The sequence below is a fragment of the Miniopterus schreibersii genome (assembly GCF_964146895.1).
Source record: "Miniopterus schreibersii genome assembly, chromosome: X".
Taxonomy (NCBI): Eukaryota; Metazoa; Chordata; class Mammalia; order Chiroptera; family Miniopteridae; genus Miniopterus; species Miniopterus schreibersii.
In genome coordinates this window covers 60,363,149-60,375,364 of record NC_138104.1, presented here as the reverse complement: position 1 = coordinate 60,375,364, position 12,216 = coordinate 60,363,149, and the positions used below count along the sequence as shown (strand labels likewise).

General features: G+C 36.6%; 1 protein-coding gene and 1 pseudogene across 3 annotated transcripts in view; one reads left to right on the top strand and one right to left on the bottom strand.

The window, feature by feature from the left end:
• The window catches only part of OPHN1 (oligophrenin 1), a 507,398-nt gene that overhangs the window by 469,683 nt on the left and 25,499 nt on the right, over nt 1–12,216 (bottom strand). The gene's annotated exons all lie outside the window — the stretch shown is intronic.
• Nucleotides 2,938–3,934, top strand: LOC308551658 (MIT domain-containing protein 1 pseudogene; annotated as a pseudogene). The gene is made up of 2 exons: nt 2,938–3,188; nt 3,398–3,934. The product of its transcript is annotated as an MIT domain-containing protein 1 pseudogene (transcript).

Below are 12,216 nucleotides of genomic sequence, written 5' to 3'. Positions count from 1 at the left end.
ACTTCCCTGACCACACAATCAAAAGAAAGTCCCCCCGTTACTCTCTCAGCCTTTGTTTAGTCCCTTACTTTATTTGTCCGATTACTTATTTTTTGCTAGCCTCTGGGATATAAATTAGTTCCTTGAAGACAGAAAACATGTTAGTCTTGTTTACCATACTATCCCCAGGGCCCAGTATATAAAAGGTGCTCAATAAGTATCCTTTAAGAACTTAAGTTCTAAGTTGAACACTTCCTTATCCCTCTACCCTGCCCTTCCTAAGCATCCAGATTAGGTTTTTACGATATTGTTTCATAAAGTCTTTACCATGTGTGGAAGAAACTAGTGCTGTTAACCAAATATTACTGATTCTTCTGTGAAGGCAACTAGTAGGGTTGTATTTCCCCACCTCCTCTGAAGGCAGGCATGAAGTGTGTCATTTCTAGTAGAAGCTTTAAGGGTCATAGAGCAAACCTCATATTCTTTTCCCCCTGGCTCAATGATCATGAAAATGGATCTCCATCAGCCTCAGACTCTGAGTGTCTCTGATAGCAGAGTACCCAGCCAAACTTCCATATATCATGTTAAGGAAATAAGCTTTTGTTATACACCATTGATATTTTGAAGGTTGTTCGATACTGCAACATAAATGTAGACCATCCTAACTAATATTTGTTATCACTGATTTTTAGCACTAGATTCAAAAACAGATTTTTTTAATGTCATAATCTTCCACTCTTGCACACAACCTCCACTCCAGATGTGTTTATACAGCCTCTACTTCCCAGTAGATATTGGAATTTCACCATTTATGATTGTGACAAAGAAATGTTGTTAGTATGAATCTCAAATATTTGGAGAAAATGTGTTTTATATACTAATTACCCTATGAATGTGTCTGACTGGTCACAAGAATACCTTTATTGAAAAGAAAAAAATGGAAACTTTATGATAATTATATTGAGTTACTCAATTCAACCAATGATCACTGAATGTTTACTATGAGCCAGACACTACGCTAAGTGGCATCACAGAGAAAGATAAATCAGAACCAATCCCTCTCCTAGGAAGGGAAGATAGATATTCACAAATATGGATAACTTAATAACAAATGTGCTATAAACAACATATACATGACCATCAAGAGGGGGAGTAGTAATTCTCACTCAGAAGGTGTGGCTTAGAAAGATTCCAGATAGACTACTGGAAAAATAAATAAAATTCTACTCAATTTCACAAATACTTTCTGAAAGCTAGATACATGCAAATTATTGTTCAGTAATATAAAAATTATTAAGAAACAAGTCTTGTGTTTCAAGGACAAAATCCAATACAGCACTGAAGATGAGCACATAAATATCTGTAATATTAAGGATGATACAAGCATCATGAGACATAGATAGTCCCATGAGAGTGCAAATAAGGAAGAAATCACATTCAGTTGGCAGGATGTGGGAGAAATGCAAAGAGAAGGTAAGATATGAGATGGGTCTTGCAAGATGGAAGGATTACAACAGAGATGGAGGGAGGCAAGTGCATCCCAGCAAAAAAGAATAGCCTAAGCAAAAATGACTGAAGTGTTCACTCCATACTCAGATGTGCTTCATTGTTAAGTGCATATTTAGATTAGGTTCTTGAATTGTAATATTGATCTGCTGCCTTTTTAAAAAAATATAAAATTTGGCCCTAGCCAGTTTTGCTCAGTGGTTAGAGCATCAGCCCATGGACTGAAGGGTCCCAGGTTCGAATTCAGTCAAAGGCACATAGCTGGGCACATAGCTGGGCTGCAGGCCCAGTGGTGGCATGTATGGGAGGCAACCAATCGATGTGTCTCTCTCACATCTCTCTCTCTCTCTCTCTCTCTCTCTCTCTCTCTAAGAAGCAATGGAAAAAAATATCCTCAGGTGAGGATTTAAAAAATTTTTGACTGAAAATGTTTAAACAAAAAAGACTGAGGTGGAACAGAGCTGAGCATAGGTTGGGAGAACAATAAAGAGTCCAATTTAGCTTGAAATCAAAGGATACAAATGGAGATAGCAGGAAATTAGGCTAGAACAAAGAACTGGGTACATAATCTGAAAAACCTTGAAGTTCAGTCTGAACACTCATTTTTTTTTAATAAGTTCACAGTATGAGCAGCCACTTAATCTCTCTGAATAGGAAATGGCATGACAGGTTCTTTGGTTTGGAACAGTTTATCTGGATTTGGTACAGGATGAACTAAAGAAATAAGAGATCAACACCAGGAGACCAGTTTTGCTTGGGCAAAAAGTAACAAGGGGGTGATCACTTAGTAAGTTATATAATGTCTAATCACTGGGTTGTATACCTGAAACAAATATAATATTGTATGTCAACTGTAATTGAAAATTTTAAAAATTATTTGAAGTCAAAAAAAAGTAACAAGGATTTGAAATGCAGCAGGGGGGAGGGCAAGAGAAAGGTGGAGATGAATGCAAAAGACACTGCTGGAGGTTAGCCTACCAGACTTGGGCTTTTATTGGATGTGAGGGTCATGGGAGAAGAAAGGAAAGAAAGGGAGAAAGGGAGAGAGGGAGAAAGAGAGAGAGAGGGAGGGGGAGAGAAAGGGGTAGAAAAGCTGTCTTTGAGGTTTTAAGTCTGGCCAACTGGCAGCCTGGGGATACCATGAACCAAAATAAGGAAGTCAGCAGGATGTGGGGAAAATACTTAGCTGGGTTTTAACTCAAAACAAAGTAAATGATGACAAAATGTCAGTATAAATCAAATCATTAAACTCCAGGTGTAAATAAATCCTGTTGCATACCTTATGTTGACAGGCCTTGTGATCTGTTCTCTTCAAACAGCCCAGAAAGAGTTATAGATAGTGCTACAACAACAACAAAAAACCAAAGAAGTCAGCCCTGGATCACTCCCTGGAAGTGCGGCAGACCCATCCAACTCTGGCTGTGTTTGAGGCGGAGAGGAATTTCCAGAATTATGGCAAAATCTGGGGTGGGGCTGGATTCTGAGAGTGTAGCTGCAGCCACTGTGCTAAAGTAGGCAGTGGAGCTAGAGGTACCAGCAGGCTTTGGTGTGTTACCAGGAGGGGATTGACCTGCTCTTGCATGTTCTAAAAGGGACCAAAGATGATACAAAGAAATGTAATCTCAGGGGAAAAAAATCTGGCTACATGGATAGAGCAGAAAACATAAATACTTGGATGAAGAAAAAGAAGACAGCCCTGGCCAGTGCGGCTCAGTTTGTTGGGCACCATCCCATGCACCAAGAGGTCGCTAGTTTGATTCCTGGTTGCAGGCTCCATCCCCGGTAGGGGGAGTGCAGAAAGCAGCCAATCAATGCTTCTCTCACACATAGATTTTTTTTTCTCTCTCTCTCCCTCTCTCTTCCTCTCTCTCTAAAATCAATAAAAAAGATATTAAAAAAAGAAAAAGAAGACAAAATATCACAAGCAAATTAAAATAGAGGAGAATACAACTCAGCTACAAGTCACTTTTTCAAGAATACCTTAATAAAACAGTAATAGAAGTTTGGGTAGAAGATCCTTATATTAGACATACTCATCAGCTGAATAACTTTCTTTGATTTTGTGAGATGCTTATTAAGAGACCATGTAAAGTAAAAACAATTCATCTTCTCACTTCCCTGGATTGAGGCAGTGGGAAAGAGCAGCAAATTAGTGGCTTGAAAGAAACAAAAGAGTCACTCAAGAATTAGAGTGCTGTTGGAATTAGAATATTCTTCTTCAATACATGACCAAGAAAGTAGGTTCAACAATGGATGGATGATTAAGATTGGAAGGGGACTGGATTATTTTAAGAAACCACAGAGTCATTTATCCCTTGGATATTGTGATTTCGATTTAAGACCAGGTCATGAAACAACAGTAGATATTTTTCATAACAGGCACACACAAAAACTAAGTGAATATTGGATTTTTTTTTTACTTTGGACAGATCATTCCTATAATGTGTGAATTTAATAATAAGCTTGTACATTTCTACTAAAAAAAGATATTAGCCCTGATAAGATATTCAGAGGAGTGCTTACAAGATCAGGTTTGCAAATTATTCCCCATATTTTCATAACAAAAAGGGCCAAGACCGGTTCCACATATGCCCAGTAGTTTTTAAAATTTGGGAATTGATTGAACACTATGGACTTGATCCCTGAGAAAAGCATATATTGGCACATACTCACACATTAACATATAAAATCGGGGAGGTGGGTGTTTCCAAAAAACTCCTAATGGAGAATTATAATTGTACAAGAGTATTTGTAGTAAAGAGTCAGTGTTTTGATGTCCTGCTTAGAAAGAATGATAGTGTCTTAGAAGACTGGAACCTGAACAGCCAGCACTAAATCACAGGTGGGTAAGGAGAGATGATGAAGAAAACAATGCCAAAGAGAATTAAGATACAGTCCTAGCTGCCAACTGTCACTGGGTGCTGAATAGGAAAAGGAGTACAGATGCCAAATGTTTCAAGTCTGCCGACTCAAGTAGGGCATTGTTTATTCAGAAATATGTGGCTTCAAGAGCTTGTCTTAGAAACTGTCATATCACCATACTCAGATCTCAGATACAGAACCAGTGTCAAATGCCTTTAACTTGAGCAGAAGAGAATACTGAGATGATCTTTACGAAAGGCAAAAAGGGTACAAAATAAACTGAAAACCAAATCTAAAAAACTCAAATCAGGGAGACAAAACTCCTGGTAGGAGCACTCCTCTAGTGTTCATTAGAACTGATATATAAAAATCATTTTTTTTAAACTATCACTCTTCCCTACAGATCAGCAATCTTTGTGCATGTGTGCAGGTGTGTATTCTTTTTGGAGGTGTTGATGTTGAAACAGTATCTGCTTTAAATCTGCAGAAATCCAAGGAGGTGGGCTCAATGCTCAGCAACTAAATCAAAGTTCAACTGTGCTGTTCAACTTTAAAAAGGAAAATTCCCTATCACTGACCTACCACCATAGAGAATCACAGAGCTGTGCCAGTTGGCTGCTTCCTTATGTATGCCCCATGTGCGATCCCAGTCTCATGAGAACAAGACAAAGGAGCAGTAATGAGTCTGAACTGAGGCAGCATTCTGGTCTAAGAAGTCAGGCACTGTACATACTGCTTGATAGATGGGGTAGTTCTTGGGCAAATAGGACAGCTGTACCATGTAGTTTCAATGAAAATTCTAAAAGAAAAGTGTATTTTCAACAACAAAGATAATTTTTTTTAAAAAGTGTATTACTTATAAGAGCCAAGGCATGGAAACAACCTAAGTGTCTTTCAATAGATGATTGGATAAAGAAGATGTACATATTTACAATAAAAAAGATGAAATATTTGCAACACTGATGGATCTTGAGAGTATTATGCTAAGGGAAAAAGATAAGAACCATGACTTCACTCATGTGTGGAATATGACACAAAAAGTAGTAAGCACACTAACAAAACAAACTCATAGATACAGACAATGGAACAGTGGTTACCAGAGAATAAAGAGGGTAGAGGGAGGGTAAAGACAGTGTAATATGTGGTAACAGAAGAAAACTACACTTCAGATGGTTACCACAGAATAGAATATACAGATTTTGAATTTAAATCTTATACACCTGAAAATTATATAATGTTATTAAGCAATGTTACCTTAATAAATTTAATTAACTAATTACTTAAATATAAAACAGAAGTGCCACCATCATGTCTGAGGACCTCACCAGTATGACACAAATATAAGAGTAATAAAGGAAGAAATGAGATACTGAATACAGAGTGAGAAGATCTGGATTGAAGTCTCAGCTTTACAACTGGGTAACTATACTGAAGTCATTTCACTTCTCTATCTGTACAACAGGGTTAATGACAACAACCCTACCTGTTTCAAAGAATAGGCATGAAATACAAACATCATCATAAAACTGATGCATATTATTTTCTTTGAAATAATAAAGTCCTACATAAAGGTACAACATTTACTTGTCCATCATCTATCCCTCTATTCCATTCATTACAGTCTCTGAGATTATTTTCTTTCTTCTCTATCTCCTATATTACAGTTGAGATCAAACTTGTGCACCCCTGGAATTTCCTAGATGTCAGCAGAAGAGTGGGAGGGGCCCAAATCCCCAACTTGTAGAAAGCAGAAGCTTCTGGAGAATAAGTAATCTATATATAAACTTCATCAGGTCTGGGTGGTACATAAGGTCTCACAGAGGGTGCAAGCAACCTGAGGTGAGTGCACATTTCCATTTCTGTCATTTAATTCATTATATGTACATCTTTTGTCCAAGAAATTTTGCTTAGACTTTTAGGACATAGTGGCCTAAGGAAAACAATATTATATAAAGAGCACTGATCCAATGATAACTAAATACAATCCATAATCCCAGACTGGTTCCTAGACCAGAAAACAAATAGCTGTAAAGGATAATTTTAGGACAATTAGAGAAATCTGAACACGGACTTCAGATTAGGTAATACTATTATATCAGTGTTAAATTTCCTTATTTTCATAGGTAAACCATGGGTATGTAATAAATATCCTTGTTATTGGGAAATACATACTGAAGGACCCAAGGAAAAAGGTCATGATATATGCAATTACTCTCAAACGGTTCAGAAAAAAATTAATAATATGTAAATATTCAGGGAGAGAATAAGGCTAAAAGTAGCACAATGTTAACAATCAGTGAAATCGCCCGGCCGGGCGTGGCTCAGTGGTTGAGTGTCAACCTGGGATCCAGGCAATTGGGGTTCGATTCCCTGTCAGGGCACATGCCCGGGTTGTGGGCTCGATCAATGACTCTCTCATCATTGATGTTTCTATCTCTCTCTCTCACTCTCCTTTCCTCTCTCTGAAATCAATAAAGATATATTTAAAAAAAAAAAAAAAAGAAAAATATGTTTAAGTGGCAAATTTAAAAAAGAAAAAAACACAAAAAAACAATCAGTGAAATCAATAGACCTGAGTTCTAGCCATCATGTAACCCCTGGGCAAGTCACTGTTATTGTATTTTCTTCCAAGCCAACACCATCTGCCTATAAAACCCATGCCATGACCACCCATTCTTCCCTACATCACCACCCTGGTCCTTTTGTTCAACCTCAGCTCTGATGAAGAAACAACAAAAAGAGCCCCTCCCTATTTGTTGTAATTTCAACAACTATGAAATCCTAGACAAAACATTGTACTTTGAATTGCCATATGGCACTCTCATTGCATTTTAGCCTACACTCCTAATTTAGGTAGAAGCAAATCACCAGCTGGTAAGAGGGAAGGAAGTCTCTCCACATTATACTGCAGAATATGCATGAGGCAAGAGGAAAACGGGCTGGAAAGGAAAGGATTTGTGTTAAGAAACAAAGGCAGTACTTTTGGTGCCAGAACAGCTTTCATGAGTGGCAGGGCAATATCCTGTATTGGAAATTTTATATATACAAAATGTGAAGAAATAAATAAAAAAGTAAATTAAAAATATGTTATAAAAAAACATTGACAATAAACCACTCATTTTAAAGTAGTTTGAATACAGGCTTCAAAACTCAAAATTAATTTTCTGGTAAGAACTTCAACTACTTTACATCATAAAGTGTAAAAAGTGTTTTAAACAGAAAAAAACATCCTTAAGGCCCACAAAATGTAAACTCTTAGATATCTGTATCCCCAAAACATAGTCAATAGATTTTTCCTAAAACATGGAAGACCTCATTCAAAGGAAAAAAGGGGACAGATTTAATTTTATTTATATTGCCCAGAACATGAAAATAAAATATGTGTATCATTTGCTAGTTTAATAAATAGCAAACAATTTTCATAATTCAAAACCAGTTTGCTACCAGAAGTAATGGCAAATGTTAAGTATAATAGAAAATTAGAGCAAAAAGCCATTCAGCTTCACTCTTTACATACCATGAATAAATCATTAAAACATCACATGGAGAAATTTACATGGTGGTTGTTCACCTGCAGTACTGTGGACTTTTAACATTTTTTCCCCTTTTCAGTGAACCAGAGTAAAAATATTCATCTATCATTACTGTTATTTGCTTAATTTTTTTATGGTAATAGTCTATCCATAAGACACTATTACAACCAAATTGGCTTTACCATCTTGGCTTTAGTAGGTATAGAAGACAATGGCTTATTTCTATAATGTGTTAAGCACTATATGCTAGTAGAATCTAGTTTAATTGTTTCAGGTGGAAAGTATTCTTCCAGTTTCTATTTTGAATGTGTTTAGACTAAACAAACAATAAACTACTGATGTTTGCAGCATTTACCTATGTCCCTAACTTTATAGGCTTGTGTTCTAAAATGTTTCCTCCCAATTGCATTTCCACGCATCCTAAATAAAAATAAAGCATTGTTCTCAAACCAACTGCTTATTATTTGAGAAATTTGATGTATAAAAAGTAAAACATTTAAGTAAGACCTGAACACTGTTAAGAGATTTGTCCCAGTTCAGTTGGTAGCTGGTTTACAAGTTAAAGAATGTTGGAATAGCCCAGCTGGGCGTGGTTCAGCAGTTGAGTGTCACCATAGGATCCAGGCGATCAGGGTTCAGTTCCTGGTCAGGGCACTTGCCCAGGTAGCGGGCTCGATCCCCAGTTGGGGGCATGCAGGAGGCAGCCGATCAATGGCTCTCTCATCATTGATGTTTCTATATCTCTCTCTCCCTCTCCTTTCCTCTCTCTGAAATCAATAAAGATATATTTTTTAAAAAAAGAATGTTAGAACAATGATAAGTAGTAAGGAAGGTGAGAATGATCTAAGGCAGATACTAAACATTTATATTTAAGAAAATCTTGGATTTTCCCAAAGGATTGCTACCCTCACATCTCAGAAGGACAGGAGAAAAGGGATGGGAATATTGAGGCTATCTAAGTTATGGACATGACTCAATTCAGAAATTGAAACAAATTTGTCAAGCTCTAAAAGAATATTAAAGAATAAATAGTCATTTAATCATATTTATGAGTCCTAAAGCATATGTAATTTCAAAATTTGAGACTTTTTCTTTGTTAAAAGGAATGGTATAATTGAATTCTTCCTGATATATTATTCAATGATTTGTCAAATCAGACTTCGCAAGTTTGTACTGGAAAGAAGCCAGAATAACCATTATTTAAATACTCTTAAGGAAGTAAGACTTATGATTTTTATAAATGTATATTAAACTCACTTTCCATTTTAATTATAATGCAATAACTTATCTAACTTTCTGGCTATGGAAAAACATTTTTTAGAAGGGATAAAATGTGTATGCCATACTATTGAAAACAACCAAATTTCAAGGACTAAAATTATTTGGTCCAGGAAATTTATATGAAACAAAATATTTGAATATTTTAGCCACATAAGATACTTCATTTTAATTGTGCTATATTATACAGTGTTTAGAACAAGTGAATAAAAATTACAGATTGATGTTCATATTTTTTCCTTTAAATTAGGAAAACTTGCTCATCATAATTTATTTTTTAACTACAGATGAATGAAGAGCCTTGACTTTTCTTTCTTTTTAAAAAAGAAAGAAAGAAAACAATACAGGAGACTAGGTTTCATTATAGATAAGCCTACAGTTTCTGTGTTAATCCTTGGATAAAACCATTTACCTGTTCTGTGTCTCAATTTATCTGCTGTAAAATAGGATCGAATTATTCATTCAAATAAAATACAGTACTTAGAGAATACTGAGGGCCAGGCACTATGTTAGGCCCTTTGGCCAAACATAAAGAATGTTCCTGTTCTTAGTGCCAGTAGAGCCACAGAGAAGATATAACTTCATACTCAAGGATACCAAGGACAGGCACACTGATACCTTCTTTGTGAGGGAACTTTCTTTTATATGTTATCCCAGAAGGCTTTCTGATCAGGCCCTATTTTACTCTCATTGGAGTGTCTGCAAGGCTGTACGCCAGAAAGCAATATGACTCACATTCCTTTGTTCTTCTCTTTGCAAAATGTATTCTTGAATTCTCAAGGAATGTTCCACATCCAAACTCTGATCAAGTTGTCAATGACTACATTTTAAGTTTATTTATGGCACAAGCATTGCCATAAATGTTTTTTCAAAATATATTTAGCAGAGACTAACATTTATTAAGAGGATGTAATTTATAAATATGTTACTTCATTAATACGCTCAAAGACTAAGGTTAGTATTACTGTCTCCACTTACAGTTGAGGAAATTGAGACTTTAAGAGGCTGGTGGCTTGCAAAATGTGGAATTTGAACCCAGGTCTGTGTTCCTCCAATGCCAGTGCTCACTCTCACAACATCATGCCACTGTACTAAGCTCACTGTGTCATTCCTTGCTGATGAGCTTGATTTCATAAGTAGAGAATATGCTGAAACCTAACCTTAGTAACATAACTTCAATCATGACTATATTTTAAACTACTTTCATCCTAAGTGCCTTTTAGGCAAGATTTTGAAAAAATAGAAGACTCAGTTAAAGCTCTGAGGTCCAAAAGTTGTATTTCCCTGACAAACTAGTTTCTAGTGCTCCCAATAAGACAGAAGTTAATCATGGGAACCATTCCCCAGGGCAGCAATCTAATTTCATTTCCTTTTCTCACTCTCAAGTATACTGGCTAATTTAGATGGCTGGAAAACAGAGTAGTTGACTCCATGACCTCCCAGACTCCTAACACTATAATTCTAATTTTCTTTGCCCTATTTACACAGGGGGACCTGTGGTTATTCCCTAAAACTGGGTTTTAGAGGCCAGATTGTTCCATTTTAGTAAAGATACCAAAAATAACATCTAGCAACTGCCACACCTTTAAAATTCCTGTTAAATCATACCAAAATAATCCTATAAAATACCAGAATCACAGCAATCAATCACAAGGAATAAATAAGAACCAGGGAGGCTGAGAGGGACTCCTGTTCATAATATTTCATTTCTTTAGACCTCAGTGAAATATTATCTGACAAGTTGGAAAAAGCATGACTAGCCAACATGCCCTGCTGTGACTTTGTGGTTCCTATTCCATTGCCTTCACTACTTGGTATATTACATCACTGTTAACTATAAAGGGAACTGCTGACTGCCCCCTTTAATTTCCAAAATCTGTCAAGGAAAGATAAAGACTCCTGTTATCTTATGACAAATAATAGATCAGAAATCATGGGTTTCCCTTCTAGCAGAGCCATAGATTACATATGTATTACTTAGTTGTACCATACCAATTCAAATTTCAAAACCAGCAAATGCATATAAACTATTCAGGGGCTTTGTAAAATATCCCAATGACTGTCTATACTGAGAAAGAGGAATTGCGTTCGTGACCATATGCCAAAAGACAATCAAAAAGAGAGAAATACTTGCACTAGAAGAATAATGTGTTTCAGACTGGTCATTGGGGAAAGCAGAACCCCTGGATGACAGCTTCCTGAGGACAGAGCCAGGACTGTGTGAGGCCCTGTCCTAGACAATAGAGATATATCAATGATAATGAAGACAGTGCCCACTCAAACAGGAAAACACTGATTAACACCATATGGATTCTAAGTCTTCATTAGGTATGAGGAAGTAGGCTAAACAAAAACAAGAAGGTCCAAGGAACACTCAAGAAACCTAGTGTCATGCCCAATTCAACAATAAACAATTACTGTTGCAGAGCCTATTTTAGTCTTTGAGGGCTGTTCTGTCTGTCACAATTACTCAACTCTGTCATTTTAGCACAAAATGCAGCCGTAGACAATATGTAAACAAGGGGGCATGGTTATGTGCAGATAAAATGTTATTTACAACAACAGACATTATTTACGAAAACAGGTGGTGGAAAGGATTTGGTCCATCGGCCATAGGATGCTGACCCTTGCTCTACTGCAAATAGAGCAAAAAGATCTCTTTGAGAAATCAAGTTACACCCCTCATCCCTTCTCTCTTCTGCCCAGGACTCCTGAGAGGAGCAAAGAACAAAGGTTCAAAGCTAAAAAGTTTCCTTAATCAGTTATTTTCAAAGTTAGAGGTTACAAAACACTTCAAGGTAAACAATGCCTGTCAGTACCTATTCTCCTTACCTCTACTTGTCACCATTAGAAAATAAAAATCATAGAGATTAAAGATGGCAGCAGAATGAGTGGAAGCTACACTGACACTCTCCTGGGATCAAACAGGAATTACAACTAAAATATAGAGAAACAATCCTGAATAATCAACAGCAACTGAAGGCTGGCTGGAGAACACCCTCATAACCAAAGACAAAAAGTGGAGATGACTTAGAGACTGGTAGGAAGTGTGGAGGCA